Source organism: Sarcophilus harrisii, chromosome 4 (genome assembly GCF_902635505.1).
Source record: "Sarcophilus harrisii chromosome 4, mSarHar1.11, whole genome shotgun sequence".
In the NCBI taxonomy this organism is placed as follows: Eukaryota; Metazoa; Chordata; class Mammalia; order Dasyuromorphia; family Dasyuridae; genus Sarcophilus; species Sarcophilus harrisii.
In genome coordinates, this window is record NC_045429.1 from 161,065,951 (window position 1) to 161,072,551 (window position 6,601).

General features: G+C 35.2%; 1 non-coding gene across 1 annotated transcript; it reads left to right on the plus strand.

The window, feature by feature from the left end:
- The first annotated feature begins 5,725 nt into the window (after window positions 1–5,725).
- LOC111720699 lies at window positions 5,726–5,829 on the plus strand. The gene has a single exon (XR_002770277.1). It is a non-coding gene; the product is annotated as a U6 spliceosomal RNA (small nuclear RNA).
- The last annotated feature ends 772 nt before the right edge of the window (window positions 5,830–6,601 follow it).

Genomic DNA, 6,601 nt, shown 5'->3' on the forward strand with positions numbered 1-6,601 from the left:
GTTGAAAAGAGCCATGTGAAATGGAGACTTTTTGCATAAGGTGGGATTTGAGCTGGGGCTTGAAGGAAAACAGAGAAGATAGGAGATGGTGGTGATGAGGGGGGGACATTCTAGCACTGGAAAAGAGTATCTGCAAAAGGCACAGGATTAGAAAATGGGAGTGTATGGTCTGAAGAAACAAAAGGACAATATTGTTGGGTCTTAGAGAAAATGAAGGGAAGTCAAGTGTAAAAATACTGGAAAAGAAAGAAGAAGAGATTTTATGAAAAGCTTTAAAAGTCAAACTGAGAATTATATATTTGATCCCAGAAGTAATAGGTTCGTATCTATGCTGTATGTTTAAAAATATTTGCTAGAAATAGGAGACTCCAGAGGTATAAATTATTTATAGTACCTGTCCTAAGTATGGGTATTTGTATATATTTGATGTGGGGAGGAGAGAGAGAGAGAGAGAGGCAGACAGAGACAGAAATATAGAGAGACACCCACCCACACACAGACAGACAGAGACAGAGAGAGGAGAAACACAGAGAGGGAGACAAAGACAGAGAGACAGAGCAAAAAGAGAGAATGAGGAGGAAACAGGAAAAAACATTTTATTGGTTTCTGACATATAGCTAATACCTCAAAAGATTTAGTTATTTAGTGTTATTATTACTGTTTTAACCTATGCCTATAAATAGTGTTCTATAGCAATATAGTGGGGAAAAAATCTGAACTTGAGTCAAGTCCTGAAGTACAGTTTAATTACTAATTAGCACAGTGGTGATCTTAGGCAGCTCAAAATGCATCCAAGCCTCAGTTTTCCTATCTGTAAAAAATGTATGTATTGGAAGCAGGGTGTGTGTGTAGGGGAGGTGAGGATGGGGTGCTTTGGCAAATACATCCACAACCTGCCTCATTGTGTTGCTAAAAACAAAACAAAACAAAACAAAACAAAACAAAAACCTTTGGAACATAAGGTGTTTGTAGAAATATGAGCTGTTGTTATGACCAGTATTTTATTTTTTTATTTAATAGCCTTTTATTTACAGGTTATATGTATGGGTAACTTTACAGCATTAACAATTGCCAAACCTCTTGTTCCAATTTTTCACCTCTTACCCCCCACCCCCTCCCCCATATGGCAGGATGACCAGTAGATGTTAAATATATTAAAATATAAATTAGATACACAATAAGTATACATGACCAAACCGTTATTTTCCTGTACAAAAAGAATCAGACTCTGAAATATTGTACAATTAGCTTGTGAAGGAAATCAAAAATGCAGGTGGGCATAAATATAGGGATTGGGAATTCAATGTAATGGTTTTTAGTCATCTCCCAGAGTTCTTTTTCTGGGCATAGCTAGTTCAGTTCATTACTGCTCCATTAGAAATGATTTGGTTGATCTCGTTGCTGAGGATGGCCTGATCCATCAGAACTGGTCATCATCTAGTATTGTTGTTGAAGTATATAATGATCTCCTGGTCCTGCTCATTTCACTCAGCATCAGTTCGTGTAAGTCTCTCCAGGCCTTTCTGAAATCATCCTGTTGGTCATTTCTTACAGAACAGTAATATTCCATAATATTCATATACCACAATTTATTCAGCCATTCTCCAACTGATGGACATCCATTCAGTTTCCAGTTTCTAGCCACTACAAAAAGGGCTGCCACAAACATTCGTGCACATACAGGTCCCTTTCCCTTCTTTATAATCTCTTTGGGATATAATCCCAGTAGTAACACTGCTGGATCAAAGGGTATGCACAGTTTGATAACTTTTTGAGCATAGTTCCAAACTACTCTCCAGAATGGTTGGATTCGTTCACAACTCCACCAACAATGCATCAATGTCCCAGTTTTCCCATATCCCCTCCAACAATCATCATGATTTTTTCCTGTCATCTTAACCAATCTTAGAGTTGTCTTGATTTGCATTTCTCTGATTAATAATGACTTGGAGCATCTTTTCATATGACTAGAAATAGTTTCAATTTCTTCATCTGAGAATTGTCTGTTCATATCCTTTGACCATTTTTCAATTGGAGAATGGCTTGATTTTTTATAAATTAGAGTTAATTCTCTATATATTTTGGAAATGAGGCCTTTATCAGAACCTTTGACTGTAAAAATATTTTCCCAGTTTATTGCTTCCCTTCTAATCTTGTCTGCATTAGTTTTGTTTGTACAAAAACTTTTCAGTTTGGTATAATCGAAATTTTCTATTTTGTGATCAGTAATGATCTCTAGTTCTGCTTTGGTCATAAAGACCTTCCCCTTCCACAGGTCTGAGAGGTAAACTATCCTATGTTCCTCTAATTTATTAATAATTTCATTCTTTATGCCTAGGTCATGAACCCATTTTGACCTTATCTTGGTGTACGGCGTTAAGTATGGATCAATGCCTAGTTTCTGCCATATTAGTTTCCAATTTTCCCAGCAATTTTTATCAAACAGTAAGTTCTTATCCCAAAAGCTGGGATCTTTGGGTTTGTCAAAGACTAGGTTGCTATATTTGTTGACTGTTTTATCCCTTGAACCTAATCTATTCCACTGATCAACTAATCTATTCCTTAGCCAATACCAAATAGTTTTGGTAACTGCTTCTCTATAATATAATTTTAGACCTGGTACAGCTAAGCCACCATCATTTGATTTTTTTTTCATTAATTCCCTTGAAATTCTTGACCTTTTGTTTTTCCATATGAACTTTGTTGTTATTTTTTCTAGGTCATTAAAATAGTTTTTTGGGAGTCTGATTGGTATAGCGCTAAATAAATAGATTAGTTTAGGTAATATTGTCATCTTTATTATATTTGCTCGCCCTATCCAAGAGCATTTAATATTTTTCCAATTGGTTAGATCAGACTTAATTTGTGTGAAAAGTGGTCTGTAATTTTGCTCATAAAGTTTCTGATTTTCCCTTGGCAGATAGATTCCTAAATATTTTATATTATTACTAGTTACTTTAAATGGAATTTCTCTTTGTAACTCTGACTGTTGGATTTTGTTAGTGATATATAAGAATGCTGATGACTTATGTGGGTTTATTTTATAACCAGCAACTTTGCTAAAGTTGTGGATTATTTCTAATAACTTTTTAGTAGAATCTCTGGGGTTCTCTAAGTATACCATCATATCGTCGGCAAAGAGTGATAATTTGGTTTCCTTGTTGCCTATTCTTATTCCCTTAATCTCTTTCTCAGCTCTTATTGCCAAAGCTAGCATTTCTAATAAAATATTAAATAGTAACGGTGATAGTGGGCAACTTTGTTTTACTCCAGATCTTATTGGGAATGGTTGCAGTTTGTCTCCATTACATATGATGCTTATTGATGGTTTTAAATAGATGCTGCTGATTATTTTGAGGAAAAGTCCATTTATTCCTATACTCTCAAGTGTTTTTAATAGGAATGGATGTTGGATTTTGTCAAATGCTTTTTCTGCATCTATTGAGATGATCATATGGTTTTTGTTAATTTGGTTATTAATATGGCCAATTATATTGATAGTTTTCCTAATATTGAACCAGCCCTGCATTCCTGGTATAAATCCTACTTGATCATAGTGTATTATCCTGGGGATGATTTTCTGTAGTCTTTTTGCTAATATCTTATTTAAGATTTTAGCATCAGTATTCATTAGGGAGATTGGTATGTCCAGTATTTTAAAGAACATAAGCACCCATATAAGAAACTTTCACTGTCCACCCTTAGCATGGTCAAGGGTTCTGCACTTTTGTGAAGTGACTAAACTCAGGTTCATACACAAGAATGGCCAGATGTTTTTTTCTTTCTCCAGTTCTCAGTGTCCAAAGCACAAGTTGAAAAGAAAAAAAAAGTCAGTCTTGCATTCTTCCATTTCCCAAGAGAGCTAACTGAGGGACATGCCAGGTGCTGTTTGATTCTGATTCATGAGGAAGTTGTTCACATTGTCCCTCAGGTCCTGGGGACAGATATGTTGGTGTCTGTGCTATAAGGGGATGAAGATATAAAGTCATTGGAATAACTAGATATAAGATGATATCATTACTGGAGCAACTCCATTCACCTTGGGGATGACTATCCCATTTTCACCCACAACAATATATTATTTATTTAGGTGAATTTTAATCTTTCATACCTTGGTTAAATAAAGCTATATGTGCTGTCCTGGGGCAGTTAGGGAAATTCCTTATAAAATCTCTGTGAGATTAAAAAAAAGAATTCTGGAGACAGTTGCTATTTTGCAGACTGTGGCTTATGGCCCTCTATATTTTAGCCATGGGTCAGCTGTACATAGTGTGAGTTGTGATTATATGAAACATAAAAGTGCTCAATGTTTGATTTTTACCCTAATTACATGTCATGCATGTGCCATTCTTTAGGTGGGATTTACTTTGTTTCAAAATTTTCCTGAGAGTGTCATAAAGACAAGATGATAAAGGTTTATGTGTTATGAGGTCCAGGTGAGTTTCATTGCAACCCATTGATTTCTCTAAGGCAGGACTTCCTAAATATTTTCCACTCACTAATCTTTTTTATCCAAGAAATTTGTATATGAAGCCGGGTATATAGATATATAAAATAAATATATAAATCAAATATTTACTAATAATAAATCATAATTTTACGATCCCCTACATTCAATTATGTAATCCCATATGCAGTCATGACCCACAGTGTGAGAAGCTTTGCTCTATGGTATAAGGCAGAGGAACACAGCAGCAGAATTTTATGGTTGGTGATAAGAAGGAGGAGAGGGAAAGACATCTCTAACATGCCCAGGGCTTATCTTGACATTGATCTTAAACTTCTAGAATACAGCTAATGAACCTAAAGTGGCTGATAGTCCTGTTCAGTAGTTCCCCTAAGGGTATCTCCCTGTCTTCATCAGCTTTTCTGTCAATTGGTAGCTTCAGTGCCAACAACAGCAAAGGGATCATAATAAGATTCACAAAATAATCACAAAACAGAAGAGGGGCTGCTTCCGATTTATTAATGTTAACAGTAACAATAGTTATATATTGAGAGGCAATGTTGCATGATAGATAAGAGAGTTACCTTTATAGAGTCAGGAACACATTGTTTTAGATCCTATCTGGGACACCTACTTCTAATGGGAGCCTGGCCAAACCTCTTAAGAGTCCCAGACAACACTAAGACTGTAAGTGGAAGTATAGGTGTGAATCTTTTTCATAGTCTCCTTGCTATTTATGAAATCATAAGTTCAGTCAAAAAAAAAAAAAAGCCTGACTATGCACAACTGTACACAACAGTAACTTCTAACCTAGTCTAGAGCCTCATTATATCACTCCAGTTTTAGCAGCTTCCTCCTACACAATTCCACTTCTTTCCAGCTCTTCTATTTCTAATCCATCTTCTACATATTTGCCAAAGTGATAGGAGCAAGACATATACCTGTCCAAATATATATATTTTAAAATCATTCATGGCTCCTGCTCCCAACAGTTTTAGGATAAAATATAAACTTCTTAGGTTGGCATTTAAATCTCTCCACAGTGTAGACCCACCAGTCTTTCTAGTTTTATTTCATATTATTACTTTGCATATAATCTCCATTATGACTGAGTTGACCTCCTAGCTTTTTACCACACATGGCATCCATCCTCCATCTTTCACCTTGGTGTCTGTGTAAATGGTTCCTGTTATCTGTAATGCACTCCTTTCAGAGAGCTTCTGCCTTATAAGATCCCTAATTCCTTTCAAAATGCTGCTTACTTAGAAACTGCCTATTATATGTGGTTTGGTGGTATGTATATTAAAATTGGAACAATACAAAGATTATGAAGGCCTCTGCAGAAAGGTGACAATGAAATTCATGAGATGTTCATATTTTAGTGTAGTGAGTAGAGTGCCAAATCTGAAGTCAGGAAGACTCATCCTTCTGAGTTCAAATCTGATCTCAGACACTTACTAGCTGTGGATTCTTGGGAAAATCATTTAACCCCTCCTGCCTCAATGAGTTCATCTGTAAAATGAGTTTTGAAAGAAATGGCAAGTACGCTATAGTATCTTTGCTAAGAAAACTCCAAATGGGGTCATGAAGACTTGGACACAATTGAAACAACTGAACAACATATTGAAGACTTTTCTGTACTCCTGGCTGTTATCTCTATCTATTGCAATATGTTTGCAATATTTTGCATATATATTTTGTATTTACTTGGATAATACATATATCCTTTGTAGAATGGAAGTTTCTTGAGGGAAAGGATTGTTTCGTTTTTGTATTCTTAGTTCCTTGCTCATAATAGGCATTTAATAAGAGTTTGTTGAATTAAATTGAATTCCCTCCAAAATTATCTATTCTAAAATGATACTGTAGGCCTCTTACCTATAATATACTCACAATAAAGAATCACAAGCTAAAGTTTCTCAAAGGCAGATATTTGTTAAATGCAAAAAGATCTAATTTTTGAATAGTGCCTCAGATGCTTAGCAACTTTGTGACTCTAAGCAAGTTACTTTAATTTTCTCAACCTTAGGTTCCTCATCTTTAAAATAGGAATAATGATAACCCCTACTTTACTAGGTTGCTGTGAGAATCAAATGAGATAATAGAGGTAAAATACTTTGTAAACCTTAAGGCTTTATGTGAATTAGTATTATT